Source organism: Lonchura striata, chromosome 14 (genome assembly GCF_050655825.1).
Source record: "Lonchura striata isolate lonStrDom1 chromosome 14, ASM5065582v1, whole genome shotgun sequence".
NCBI classification, from domain to species: Eukaryota; Metazoa; Chordata; class Aves; order Passeriformes; family Estrildidae; genus Lonchura; species Lonchura striata.
Window position 1 is genome coordinate 14466338 of NC_140716.1, and position 13768 is coordinate 14480105.

The 13768-nt window shown below is 42.7% G+C and overlaps 1 protein-coding gene across 2 annotated transcripts in view; it reads right to left on the reverse strand.

The window, feature by feature from the left end:
* Window positions 1-13768, reverse strand: part of ADCY9 (adenylate cyclase 9) — a 90181-nt gene that overhangs the window by 46442 nt on the left and 29971 nt on the right. The window lies entirely within an intron of this gene.

The following is a 13768-nucleotide window of genomic DNA, read 5'->3' on the forward strand; positions in this document are numbered from 1 at the left end:
AGTTCATTTGATTGCCACTAGATGGGCAATGTCCTGCTCAGCACGGAGGGGCACCAATCTCCCCCAGAAAGAGTGGAGGGCACCAGTGTGCAGAAGGGCAAAGCGCTCGATCTTCTGTGGTGCCAGAGCCCACGTTCCCAGGGGATGCTGCCCCAAACCCCCCCTGCCCCAAACCCTCCCTGCCCCAGGCTCCTGGGATGGCTGCTGGGTCCCATCTGGGTCAGCTCTGCATCCCCTCCCTACCCCTGAGCCTTGGCTCCCAGTGCAGCCAGACGTGGCTGCCACAGCCATCGACCCATTCCATTGGCTCCATCCACAGGGTGAGCGCTGGAAATAAATGTGCCAAGCTGCAGCCTGTGGAAGAGGGCAGGCTCCTGCTCCCTGTGATAAGGTCACTCATAACCTCCTTCACAGACAGAAAATCACATTCCAGCAACCTTGCTTTAGGTCTGTAATGCACAACACAGACTGTACGTGGCCAAAACCTTTCCAATAAAAATAATTCTGGCACACTAAGAGCAAATGTGCAGTTTCTCTCTTTATTCCACTCGTAGCTTCAGCTCCTGAACATGACAAGCAGCACAGGAAGCCACATCCCTACCCACCATGTCCCCCACAGGCTCCAAAGCTGCTGGGAAAGCTCTGCTGTTCTCACACAGAGCTCCAAACCCAGCGCACTTGCTGGCATCTCGAGATGTTTGCCATAGCCAATCTTTATTTTTATATCATTTATAGTAGTGCTCGGATTTTATTTGGCAGTGCTGCTTAATAAAATCCTGACTGCTGCTGGCTTCCAGATGTCGGGCTCTCTCCTTCAGACTTCTGCTGATGGGGGCTGTTGTTTGAGGCATTCACCACAATCAGCTCACAATTATATGTTTACTGTGGTAAAGGCTGGAGCATTAGCTGACTACTCCTATTTTTAAAAGCTACCTTAAAGCAACAGGAGTAATTTCCCTATTCCTATTATTCCTCCAATTCTTTTCCTGAACAAACATCTTTTCTTTGTTTATTGTACTTTTGAAAAGGCACTTTTTATGTCTTACTGTGCTGTGCAGGAAAATTATTTTGTCAATCTTGTTGCATGCAGTAAAATTATCTCCAGTTTGAGCTCCACACTGAGGAAAAGGGGGAAAGGCTACAACACACCAGACACTGCAAATGGATTTGGGAAAGCAGAATCCAGCCTGAAACATCAGCTCCTTGACCCCACTCCCCACCTTGTCCTTTCCATCCCTGGCAAACCAGCCCATTGCACATCAACAGCAGCCACTCTGTCCTCCAGGCTTTAAAGGTGGCTAAAATGCTTGGTTGTTGGCATCAAGGACTCTAAAAATCTCTTTATTCCCTCCTTGTGCCCCCCAGCCCCACCACATCCCTGTGTAAGGAGTGTTACTCAAAAGGGGTAATTTGAATTGGGACAGAGAAAAACCAATATCCCGCGTGTGTTTTGTATGGAGCCAACAGGAGAGCCAGGAGGAGAAAAAGGTTCTTTTTATTAAGTTTTGGAAAACGAAGAGGTGTAAAAACCTTTCATCTTTTCAAAACTTTACTAACATGGCCTAGCTAATACTTGTTTGTTATTAAATCCTTATGATGGGAAAACTCCATTTGCTTTAGTGTTCCTTGGAACTCTGTGACACTTCACAAAGCAACTCCTGGGCTGAGTCTGAACTACTTTGGTATAAAAAAGGGTCATTAATTGAGTAGAACTGTACTGGTGTAACTAAAATGCATCATTTGAGAAGAGTGTTCTTCCTCCTTTGACATTTCCAGGGAATTAGTAAAACCAACACTGTCATTTTCCACACAAGCAGTGTAGGGAGCGAAAAACATCCACACCAGCACGTTTAAATCAATTAAGTAACATGACAATAAGGAAAGAATAAATAGAGGAGCTGCTATTTTATGTGTAAATGCAATTTTTGGTCTGTGTTGCTGCGCAACGAAGTAACTCAAGACATGGCAATGCAGTAAATGATATGAGGTGCTTGTAGTGCTATTTATAAAGGCCAAGATCAATCTTGTACTCACTTCCTTCCCCGAAATTTATCCAAAATAAATGCTGAAGCACAACCTCAAAGTGCCTGATAGCAAATCTGTCCTCTGGCAAGCTTTAACCTGCAATTCTGCCTTTTCTAGAGGTGGTTCTTGGAAGCAAAGACAGGGAACAGGCTACAACAACCCAAATAAACCAACTTAACACAGTAATATTTTCTGCCCTGGGAAAAAAAACGAACTGTCTCATGTTTCTCTGAGGAGCACAAACCATTCCTTTCACTGCTCTTGAGGGTCTGAGATCCTGCAAGCATTATAAAGAATAACAGCTCCTGCACACTGAGCCAAAACACTCATTGCTTGAAGTCATCTACTTTGAATATTGACATGGCAGTGTTTGTAAAGTGTATTTTTGACAAAATAATAACAGATGAGATCTTCATAGAACGACTGTGGGTTTCTTGGTCCTACTACCGTGGAATTTTAGAAGCATTAGTGAATCTCTGTATTTGGCTCCCTCCTTCAGATCGCCTTCCTTTGATCCCTGGCATTTCTCTGAGCTTATAAAAACAGAAAGCCCACCCCAGCCACTAAATCCACTCCTAATAACAAGAAAAAAATCATATGCAAGTGCTCACACACAAATTCTTTTCCGTATGCACAAAAACAAACAGGAGTTATTCTAGATAAGGCTGTGTATAAACATCCCAGGTTGTGGTGGCGTGAGAAAAGGCGGCGGCTGTGAGCAAAGGGGAATTCAGGAGCACAGGGAGAGGCTGCAGCTCCCTCCTGCCACCCCAGCACTGCCTGCAGAGGAAAAGCACCCCAGGTAATTTGTGGCAAGTTACTTGCCAGGAAGGAACAGGGAAAGGCAGAGGAAAGATGTTCTGATCTTCGCAGTCCTTAATTCAGTAATTTATTCCTTCCTTTCGGCTCATTCATCCTCACGGCTTCAGGTCAGAAGTTGCTGTTACCCAGTCTAATCTGATTTCTACATTAGGAGAGGACATCCCTCCATGCATCTGTTTAGGATAGGATGTCTTTTCCTACAGGAAATGAGGGATTAACACAAATACTGCTAAGAAATTCTTGGACAAAATATTGAAGTTTTAATTTTTGATGCTTCACCTGTTTGGAACTGGAATTTTTTACCCCTTTTTAAGATAGCACACAGGAAAAGTTCTTTCTCGAGCGAACATTTTTACACTTCTCATGTCTCTGTGTAAGGAAATTCAAATTATTTGAAACCCTTCATAGCACTGAATTGAAGATACACCAAAAGACAATGGCAACATTTCAGTCACAGCCTTATGGATTCACTTAATCAAAATATAATCCCACTTTTCTCATATATCCCTGCTCCTCCCTCCATGGATCACTTCACCTTTCTAGTTGCAGTGTGGGCAGTTTAACAGGTGAGCATCCTTTTCTGATTAAATGCTTGCCAGTCCACAGCCCTCTGTGCTGGGAGACAGCAATATTCCTTATATTGATGTAATAAAATCCAAATTGCATTGATTGCAACCCCTTTGACCAAACAGCTTTAAATTAATGCTGCTCTTTCACTGTTTAACTTTCCAACATTTCTCTTGCAGTCTCCATGCATCAACCATTTAATCATATCTCAGGTCTGAGCTCCTTTCTGAGCTGATGATAAACTCATTTCTGGGTTGTGTTTCTCTGCAATCCATCAGCTTTTTGCTTTCTTTTTTTAGAAAGACAATAAAACGTTTTCTCTGTGCCTTTTAAAGACATCTTTGCACTTCACCAAAAACCTGTGAGTGAAAATACTGATATTCAGGTACTGCCACTCTAGGGAAAGGAAACACAGACCTAGAGTGAGGTTTCCTCACACAATAAAAGGTGCTGCTACACCATTTCATTAGACTGACTTGCTCTGTAAAATAAATTATTTACTGTGATTTCTGGAATATTACATGACTAGCAAATAGTAATTTGAAAAATCCCACCAAAGTATTTACTTCTAATTCCAGTCTTTTTTTGACATCTCACTTTTCTGTGCTGATTGGTTTGGTTTGGTTTTTTCTCTTCAAAGCTTGAATGGTTTTTCAGGCACTAACCTACTGTCCATGCATGAAATAACACAGCACATAGCACCAGTCCAGGAGCTTTGCTATCCTTTGGGTCCAAGCTGCTGCTGAATCTAAAGATGATTTCCAGTAGCAAATATTCTCCCTCATTCCTAAAGTTCAACAGTTGCCAAATCTGTATTTATGAGGAGTGTATTCTCACTTTATTGGAGCCACTTTGCACAGGGAGTTCACACAAATGTCTTCCTTCCTCCCAGCACAACACTCATCCACTGAACTGGGAACTGGGATTTTACACCACAACAAAAAAAAAAAAAAAAAAAAAAAAAAAAAAAAAAAAACCCAAAAAAAAACCTGTTGTTTTGTCACTACTCAAGGTTTAGTTTGGGAATTAGGGAAAATTTTTCAGAGAAAGGGTTGTCAGGCATTGGAAGGGGCTGTCCAGGGAGGTGGTGGAGTCACCACCCCCGGATAATTCAAGGAATGACTGGACATGGCACTCGGGGTCTGCCTGCCAAGGGGACTGCTCACAGACTGGACCTGGTGACCTCGGAGGGTTGCTCCAAGCCAGCTGATTCTGGGATTTCTGGGATTTCTGGGATTCAGGGAATCCCTCCTCTCTCATCTCTCCTGCAGGCCCAGGGGGCAGCCCCAGAGCCCGCAGGAGTGGCCAGGGCTGCGTGCCAGCCTGGCACCCAGCAGCTCCTGGCAGAGCCCCCAGGAGCCCTGGTCCTGCCCTGCACTGTCCCTTCCTCTCGTCCTCCTCCTGCCTGGAGCAGCCTGGGCCCTGCCAGCCAAAACCACCACATTTATCGACACATGCTGGATTAAATTCTTTTCTGACCCACAGATGGGGTAACTGAGAGGTGTTTTAAAAACCTTTATTCTACTTTTAGTCTCATGAGAAGGGTGAGACAATACCGAGGTTATAATTCATGCTATTACAATTAGAAGCTATTTCTTAATTACAACATACCGTAAGTGTTTCTCGGCTTATCAGCTTTTGCTACACTACACTGTAAATGACTTAAAGCTAATAATCTAAAATTACCTCTTGTAGGTTTCATTACAATGCGTCTTTTATAGTTCTATTTCTCTAAAGTATTTAGGTTTTTTAGGAAGACTGTTTTTTGAATATGCACCTTTTATAGTTCTATTTCTCTAAGGTATTTAGGTTTTTTCATAAGGCTATTTTTTGAAACTTGCTTCTAGTTCTATTTCTCTCTCAACAATGTCTTATTCTATAGCATTTCTCAGTCAACATTTATCTCAAAGTTTACATACAAATGCATACTACGTGAACTTTCTATCAAGATTTAAAAATTTTCTATAAATCTATTTCCCACACACACACACAATGAAGACTTTCATGTTAATTCTTATAACCCATAAAATGTTTAACTATTTCTACTCCTCCTGCACAATGGGGTGTGTGTAACGTCACACACGGCAGTTCACTGAACACTTCAAGATCAAATACACCTTAAAGACCCCCACATCATCATATCCACTCTTGAAAAAAAGGAAAGCACCAGTAAAGGTAAACACAATGCATCTGACTGCTCTAATGAAGGCTGTGCAGAATGACATGAAAAAAAAATAGGGTTTTTTTTCCTATTTTAAAGCCCTAAAAATACCCTTAAGTGAATTCCAGCTTTTAATCTCCAGATATTTCAGCGATAAAGCTGGAAGCCACAATCACACCACTGTCTTTTATACAGCAGGCTTTGTGTCGCTCACACTGCAGGACTGCACAAAAGGACTCTGGATGACTCTATAAAAATTGAATTTATTTCCCCCAACCTGCAAAGAAATGAAGCAAGTCCCACCCTCTAACCCACAGAAACCACTTCCAGCTCAGTGCAAACAAAAGCACATAACCCAAAACACATGGATTCCAAACAAGCCTACCTGGAAAAGCACTTTGAATGTATGGAGCAACATTTCCTGTGGCTAAAATGAGAAAGAGAATTTCTGAGCCAACTTGCTATCTTAGGTCTCTGGAAAGCAGAAACAACCATAACAAGAAACAGAACTTTATAAACTGGAAAGACAAAAGAAACTCCAAAAAGCCAAAGCCCCAAACCTATCTTCATAATCTCCAAGGAAGAGCTGAAAGAGCCAGAGAAACCAGAGGCATCTTCTGTATTATGGTAAACTGCTGCTTTCCTTATGCCTCCTTTGTTTAGCAAAATACTTATTTTTGATCTTTTGATCATCTAACAGAAAACAGTGGGTTTGGAAAATGCTGATCAACAACACGTGTAATTCTGGTATTCAACATCTGCCAATTTGAAGTGGGGAACCCTGGACCCAAACCCACAATTTACATTTATAGCTAAGCTGCAGAAAGGAAGTTGCAGGCTGGTAGCTCATTTTCCTTCAGCCTCTTTTATCTTCTTCTCACCTGGGTGAGATAAAATAACCCAGCCAAAGGAAAAACGAAGCATATATATATATATATATATATATATATATATATATATATGACTGATCCTTCCACTGGGCTTATAACTGCCCTTATTTACACTCAGCTCTACCAACTCTGCTGGTGCCCAAGTGCCACTGACCACAGCCTAAGAGTAAAAAACAGATGAGCCCATTCTCTGCAGTGACTCTGGGTTTTTAACTCATTTTTTCACCACAGTACAGCTCACAGCTTGTCACCTAAATAGCAGAGAAAAGCAGGTTTAAGGAAAGGTAAGCCTGGTTTAAGGAAAGTTGCAGTCTTGCCAGGGGCAACAGCATGCTCCACAAGAGAAGCTTGAAATCCAGCAAATTTACTAACATGCTGCAAAGAGATTCTGTCCTAAAGGTTTTTCACAAAACTTAGGAGATATATGGTGTTTCTGCATTTAAAGCTAAAAAGAGGCCCTAATTCCAGCTCTAGGATATTGGGGATTAACTGGTAAAAATACTGTCTGGCTTTTACTGACACTGTTTAGCCATCCTGTAAACTCTCCTGCAGTCTGGGTCACGGAAACAAATTCCATGATGCAATCCCACGCCTGAAAAGGCATCTGCTATTATTTTATTGACATTATTTTTCACATTTATTGACAATCCCTTTGGCCTTTGTGTTAATTCTAACACCTGGAAAGGAATAAGCACACTAAGAGAAACTGAAATGTTTGAACAATGCAGGTGGCCAAAGCACAAGTCACCCAAGCACGTGAGGGCACGGCACTTGCATGGGGGTCCAAACACATCAAAAATTCTTATATTCTTCCCACAGAATAACTTTTCTGGAAATAGAAATAAGAATAAATTAGAAAACTGAATCTAATAAAGACACAGCCCATTCAGAATTCATCATTACACTGCTGGACTGGGAATGAGGTGCCAGGGCAGAGGTGGAAGAGCAGAAGCAAAGAGCAGCAGGGATGGAGACCGAGAGGCTCAGCCCCAGTGCAGTCACTGTCCAGCACTGCCCAGCTCCCTGCTGCACCCACTGCAAACTGGGAGCTGTGGGATGGAGAGGTCCATCCTGGGGGTGTGACTGCAGTGATGTAAAACAGATGTAAATACACTTTAGACACACAACATGCCTGTTTGGCACGCTCAGGACTCTGTGCTTCAAGGGATATTACAAGGTTTAAAGAGAGTCTCTTCCCCCTAGTTTCTTGTTCAGGATGTAAATGTGAGTTTGGAGGTTTTTCTCCCACCTCATCATTGACAGGAAGGTACCTCGGAGTCCAAAACCAGACAGCCAAGGCCATAACCAACCCTAACAGCTCCAAAATGTCAAACACAGGGCACAGATCAGCCCCTGGAGCTCTTCTGTGACACAAATCCATTACATACATCCCTGTCCATACCTGAAATTCCTGCTGCATGGTAACAGCATGGAAGCCAGAGGAAGCCTTTGGGAATAGCTTTCTGCACAGTCTCTCCAATCCAAGCTTTTGGGCAGGATCTGTCTATGTTTCCCTGGTGAATTTGCACACGTGGGAAGTTCTGACATTCCACATCGCCCAAAGAGTGCAGCAATCCTTTGGGATATGTAGAATATACTCCCAAAACTTCCTTTTATTATAAACAAAAACTCGTTTCCAACTTAAAACTACTGTGGGAGGGAAACAAGCAATCTGAACACAGCACAGGAGATATCTCCAAGGCAAAGACTTCAAACAGTCTGTTTAAACATCAGCATTATAAACCAGAGATGTATGGCCAGATAAGGATTTCTCAAGAAAAATTCCACTGCTCTAGACAGGACAATTATATAAAGCCACAAACATCGCAGAAAGACATCATATATATTACATTTTCTTCCCACGCAGTAGCTAGCATACATCAGGAACTATGGATGGCTGCACCAGTGTCTGCTACACAAAGGCAGAATTAAAAAGAAGTCAAAGAGAGGCTCTAGGTGCGAGTTTTCTTAGCTCCAGGCTCTCACAAGTGGAAAATTATTAATTTTAAACTAAAAAGGCGAGGCCACAGTGAAAGCAGTTAGAAGCTTATTAGAAATCCCACCCAGGAAAATTCCACTTAGGACCAGAGGATGCCACCTATCTTTTTGATTGATATTTTAGAAGTAATGAATAACAAACGTGCAGGATGGAAGAGAGGATTTCAATAAAAAACAATAGTCTGATGCAACTGGAGCCTGCTCGGCCCATAGTAACCAAGTGAGCTATTGTGGCTCTCTGGACTAACACTTTTTAATAGAATCCAGATTCAATTTAAACAAGACTTTAGAAGCCTGTTTTGTTATACTGCTGCAATGGCTTTGTGTTGACAGGACTACGATCAGGCAAATTCTTTCCCTCTTGCATAATGCAGGTGGCTGGATGTGACACGCTTAATCAGCGTTTTATAGGGACCAGGGCAGCCCCACAGGCTGGCAGTGCCCTCGTGCTCCAGGGACTCACAGGGAGGCAAAACCCAAATCAGCTGCAATCCATGTGCAAAGCTGGTGGGATCTGCATGGGGAATACAAGTACCTTCCATGTTGTTACCTTGAACAACAATTCATTAGCTTGATTAGCCTTAAGACCTACTCAGAGAACATAAAATATTTGCCCTTAAGGGATCAAATTAAAAGTAAATCTGCATATCTTAGATAATTCCTGCATTTAAAATATAGGGGTTTTTTAAAGTTGCATATGTCTGCATATCAGTGCTCCGAGTGAAGTTAATCTGGGATCCCCAGCACAGGAAGGACACGGACCTGTGGGGAGTGAGTCCTGAGGAGGTCACCAAGGTGATCAGAGGGATGGAGCAGCTCTGCTTTGAGGAAAGCCTGGGGGAACTCGGATTGCTCTGTCTGAAGAGGAGAGCCTTTGGGGTGACCTAACTGTGGCCTTCCAGGACCTGAAGGGAACCTGCAAGGAAGATGAGAAAAACTTTGGACAAGGGTCTGGAGTGACAGGACAAGGAGGAATGGCTCCCCACTGTTGCAGAAGGGCATGATTAGATGGGTTATTGAGAAGTGAGGGTGGAGAGGGGCTGTGGCTGCCCCTGGATCCCTGGAAGTGTCCAAAACCAGGCTGGACAGGGCTTGGAGCACCTGGGATAGTGGCAGGCATCCCTGCCCATGGTATATTTGGGAAGAAGATGAGCTTTAAGGTCCCTTCCAACCCAAACCATTCCACGATTCTACGATCATTTTTCCTCCTGCCGTCAGAGCCCACCAGCCCAGTTTGAAGAGTTAATGCTTGTACCTAACGCGTGTTCAACACATTTTATTATCAGATCAGTTAATAATAGTATTTCTTCCCCCCTCCAAGATCTTTGGTCAGAACTGACAAGTTACACAGTGAGCAAGCACAGTTTTGACACAGCCTGCAAAAAATGTTGCTCATCACATGGGCTGGAGTTGAGCATGCATATTCCAACACTTGGGAAACCAGCAATCCCCCCCTCCCCCTGGACTGTTGGCTGAGGGAATCATGTGAGCACCAGGGTATTTATTCAAATTGGCTGCAAGAAGCCAGACAAACAGAAATAATGTTGCAGTAGTGAATTCAGTCATTTCACAACTCCCCCAGCGCCCAGCCTTGTGCAATCCAAACAGGCAGTTGTAATTCCAGGTAAGTTGTTATTCATAACTTACGCACCGCTTGTTTACATGTGGTTGACAGTTTTAAATGGTTACTAATTCAGTACTGAAAAATAAAGCTAATGCAAATAAAACCGCTGCAGGAGGCACTTCAGAATAACAATATCTCACAGTGGTGTAAACACTGGTGAGGTGAAGAAGAAACTCCCAAGAGCTGCCACCACCTAAGTATGTATCACTATACAGCTGTATTTTAACTGGAAAGCTTCAGCCACTGAGTATATGCAGTGTTTCTAGCTCAAAATAAGAATAACTCCAGAGCCAGTGCTCTTTTCAGAACAGCTACTGAGTGTTTTGTCTCCCTCAAGCAGAGGATCAGCTTTTCAGTTTATTCCCTTCCTTAGGTAAAATTGTAAACAAAAAATCACTCCCCAAAATGAAAACCACTTGAAAGTTCAAAAACAAGATTATAAAGGAAATACTGCCAAAACTATGTTGATTTACACAGTCAAAACGTTTCTGAAATTCCTTCCATCTCCTCAGTGTACAACACTGAGGCAACCTCCAGTCCTGACAGGCCACATTTGAACCGTCGCCTCCTCTTCGCACGGCAGCCGTGGATCCACAGCGTGGATCTCTGTCACCCGATGACACTAAACCCATCCTGGAGGTGAATTGTGTAGTGGAGCAGGCCCTCAAAGCCATGGGGCTGCTGTGATGGCTGGCTGCAGGACAGCCCTGTCACCTGGTGAAAAGGACACCATGCTCTTGCCTTGGCAGTGTGATGGGAAAGACACAGCCAGCTCTTTATTAGAAGAGTCTTGTCCAACTGCTGATTCAACCTCCAGTGGTTTCCAGCTTGTGCTCCTCAGGCTTTGACCTCTAAGTGAGCCAAAGCACCCAAACTCCGAAGAATCAGGAAAGCACCACAACAAAAAATCATGGGATTGTGGAATGGTTTGGGTTGGAAGGCACCTTAAAAATCATCTAGTTCCAACACCCTCCTGCCATGAGCAGGGAGTTCTTCACTAGACCAGTTCCAACCTGGCCTTGACCTTCTAGGACATCTTCTACTGCTCTCTCCCACTGGATCACTGTTCAATGGAATTGATTACGTCTCTTATTTCTGGAAAACAACATGATGAGCAAAAAGGGTGATGACACCACCCCACCCCCAAAACTGCAAGGACAGAAAGCAAATTCTCTGTCCCACAAGTCGCTGTTGAGGGTTCCAGCCCATCCCTCAAAACTCCACCATTAGAGGAGCCAAACACCTTGGTCAGGAGTTATCAGAGCTTACACAGGTATCTTGTGCCAAGCCTTAAAACATGTGTGGTGACCACAGGTAAACCTGTGGTCCTGTGTTCTCACTGCAAATTCTGGATCACTCTAGCAGCACATACTTCACCAAACAGCCTAACAGGATAAATTATAACATGATTCATGCCTGTAAAGAAGGTAACATAGGTAATGAATTCTTTCATGTATCCACAGGAACACCCAGTGAAACAGATACAGAGATTTGTCACTTGCTACCCAACAGATTTGCCTCATCACCATTACGTCATGTCAGTAAATCTATCCAGTGAGAATGACATTAAAAACATGGAGTTAAAGAAACATCTTCTAAATGCACATCCATTGAAACGTTCTATTTGCTCTTTTGAAATGAGTCTACCTCCACACTCCCAGCAGCAAACCTTTGTCCAGTGCTGATACTCAAACCAATTTTTAAGAGTGAAGGCGATAACAACACCACCAGACAAACAAGTAGAAGTTCTTCAAGTGACATAAACCAGACATGGGTAAAATCAGCATTTCTGTTTCTCCAAGGTTTGAATATTCTATATTATTATTCTCTGCACTTGGACCAGTCCTGGCAGCCTAGTTCATACCAGAGCAAGCCCCCAACCATCAGCTCCTCCATCAGCTCATGGCCCACATTTGATTTCTTCATCCTTTGCAAAAACATTCTCAGACTTTGTGCTAATAACTAGCTGATTACATTTCAAACCCTCGGGCTAAAAGTTATTACTGGGGAGTGCAGGAATGTGTCTGGAATGCAAAAACAACGGGGGTGAAAAATCAGTGGGCTCTGAGCTGGTATAAATAGATAGTTCACTGCGGAAACTCATCTCCTCTCAAAAACCAAACCCAAAGACAGTGCCCCACTATCTCCTCCAGTTAATCTTACTGGAGAACTGACTCAGCCATCTCCCAGCCCTTAGGAAGAGGCATCTCCTATCACCACAAATACAATATAAATAATGTTTTCCGTTGTGCTTGCATGCCAGATAGAGAACCACCCTGCGTAATCTGTTGATAAACTCACGTAAGAGACAGTAGTTTTGTGACATGCCAAATACTTCACATCTTGCAAAGAAATAGGGGAAAAGTTATTCTTAGGGAAGCTTTCTCTATGGTTGAATGATAGCAGGTTTATTGACAGGAAGTTTCTGGTATGCAAACTTACTCTGGTCCAAGCAAATTCTGCATCAGCCTCCACCTGGAAGTTCAAGGTGAGTATTAAACCATGAGATCATCACAGAGGTCTGGTCTCTCTTTCCAGTCTCTGCAAAGGGGACTTCACTCAGCAAGAGAGCAGCCCTGCAAGGGCTAGAAGCAGGATTTATGGGATCCATGGAAATTAGGGATCAGTCCCCCCAGGTTGATTTTTGGGGCTTTGTGCTGTCCCTGTGTAACTTACATCCCTTCTCATTTAGATGTGTAGTTATTCTTATCCACTTTGAGGTATAGAAGACACTGGGGAAAGTAAAGATTACAGGTCTCCAGAAGAAGACTGTTGCAAAAACAACCTATTTATTTGCAGCCTTTAGGCAAAAATAGCTTTAAAAAACAACCTAAAGAATGAAGATCAAGTAAAAGCATGGAAACAAAGAAAATATCCCCTTCCCCATCAAACTAAAAAAACCGCTCTTGGCTGGGCTTAAATAAACTGAAAGAAATCCAACAAAGGCTAAATATTTCCCTAACCTCTGCATTTGCCTCTCTGATACTGCTGCCATTTGCTGCCCCACTCTGTTAGAATTGCAGGAGACAACTTCATAGCCCAATTCCTTTGTACTTCCACACAATCACTTGCCTAATGAAGTCTTTCATGGCTTATTTGAAGATTTAAGCATTCAAAAACAAAATTCCTCAATGAAGAATGAAGTGTTTTGTGGGATTACTCTTTCCCTGAGGTTAGGGATCAAGGTTTCTCAGAAACACGATGAGTCACAGTGGTTTTAGCTTACTCATCTTAAAAAGTGTGGGTTTTTTAATCTGATAACAAGCAATTTTTTTTTCCAAAAGTATTTGAGACAACTTGTTTGAATGAGAAACAGAATATGCTTTTTTTTGTTTGTTTTTGTTGTTGTTTTTTTTTTTACCCTAACACTTGTGTAAACTATTTTATGTAAAGGGAGGACTTTAAAACCAACTTTTGACATTTTTCAGCATGACCCTGAGATAACCAGTATGAGCTCTTGCTGGTTTGGAAGCAACAGCTTATCTAGAGTACAGCAAGACAACTGCACACCTCAGAGGTGCAAAGCAAAAAAAGCAGAAAAGAATCACAGTGCTAAAATCACCATTTGATTTGCAATGTCTTCCCTCAAGGAAACTGAAATTAAAGACACTGCTATCATGAATGGTTTTAAACAGAGTGCATGATTTACAGGTGAGCTCACAGCTCCATCAGTACATCTAA